Genomic DNA, 1,478 nt, shown 5'->3' with positions numbered 1-1,478 from the left:
TAGTGGTGGAAAATCGTTATTTTTGGGTAGTGAAACGTTATAACTGGGTGATAACTAATAGAAATAAAAGTGACAGATCATTATTAATTAGATTATTCGGTAATAAATTATAATTATGACAAATAGTTAATAAAAGTGATAGGCCAAGTGGCTGACGTGTAGAGAACAAACCTTCACCACTAACCTCTGAGGGATCTGGCAATAATCCAGACTACACTCCTACTGGTAATGATACAGTACCTGCTATTATGATATCCTGAAGGCTTACTCCCAAGAATGGCCTCTGCTCTACTCACATAAAGATTCAACACACGCCTGTCTCACTCGTCTTCCAAAGGAAGACACAAATCTGTAATATGTGAATAACATCAGACTACGTTACAATGTTACATACTGAATAATAAATCATGTCCCCAGAATGAGATTTTCCCTCTGCAGCGGAGTGTGCGCTGATATGAAACTTCCTGGCAGATTAAAACTGTGTGCCCGACCGAGACTCGAACTCGGGACCTTTGCCTTTTGCTCTACCACTGAGCTACCGAAGCACGACTCACGCCCGGTACTCAAAGCTTTACTTCTGCCAGTACCTCGTCTCCTACCTTCCAAACTTTACAGAAACTCTTCTGCGAACCTTGCAGAACTAGCACTCCTGAAAGAAAGGATATCGCGGAGACATGGCTTAGCCACAGCCTGGGGGATGTTTCCAGAATGAGATTTTCACTCTGCAGTGGAGTGTGCGCTGATATGAAACTTCCTGGCAGATTAAAACTGTGTGCTCGACCGAGACTCGAACTCGGGACCTTCGCCTTTCGCGGGCAAGTGCCCTACCACTGAGCTACCGAAGCACGACTCACGGCCGGTACTCAAAGCTTTACTTCTGCCAGTACCTCGTCTCCTACCTTCCAAACTTTACAGAAACTCTCCTGCGAAACTTGCAGAACTAGCACTCCTGAAAGAAAGGATATCACGGAGACATGGCTTAGCCACAGCCTGGGGGATGTTTCCAGAATGAAATTTTCACTCTGCAGCTGTGAGTACCGGGCGTGAGTCGTGCTTCGGTAGCTCAGTTGGTAGAGCACTTGCCCGCGAAAGGCAAAGGTCCCGAGTTCGAGTCTCGGTCGGGCATACAGTTTTAATCTGCAAGGAAGTTTCAATAAATCATGTCATCTTATTGGAGGTCTTTAACACTTCAGGAATATTACTGTTATCATGGAGCTAAACGAAACTGCTGAAGCACGTCAAGGAAGGGGAAACTTTTATATAATACTCTACAACCGCATGAATTGGGGTTGCTAAATATTCCGTTAACGAAGTATACTTAAACCTGTGATCTTAAAGCGACATCTGACATAAACGCAAAACATTCGCAGCGACGAAAATTGAGTGCCAGAATGGCATACAAATTCAAAATGGGCTCAAACCTAGAACTATTAGATTGTTAGTTCACTAAGTTACCAGATCGTTAAGTGTTAATAGAG

The 1,478-nt window shown here is 43.8% G+C and overlaps 1 non-coding gene across 1 annotated transcript; it reads left to right on the top strand.

The window, feature by feature from the left end:
* The first annotated feature begins 1,051 nt into the window (after positions 1–1,051).
* Positions 1,052–1,126, top strand: Trnas-cga. Its single transcript has one exon. It is a non-coding gene; the product is annotated as a tRNA-Ser (tRNA).
* Positions 1,127–1,478: the final 352 nt, after the last annotated feature.

Source organism: Schistocerca americana, chromosome 2 (genome assembly GCF_021461395.2).
Source record: "Schistocerca americana isolate TAMUIC-IGC-003095 chromosome 2, iqSchAmer2.1, whole genome shotgun sequence".
Classification (NCBI taxonomy): domain Eukaryota; kingdom Metazoa; phylum Arthropoda; class Insecta; order Orthoptera; family Acrididae; genus Schistocerca; species Schistocerca americana.
Note: the sequence above shows the minus strand (reverse complement) of the source record. Positions and strands in the feature narration are given on the sequence as shown.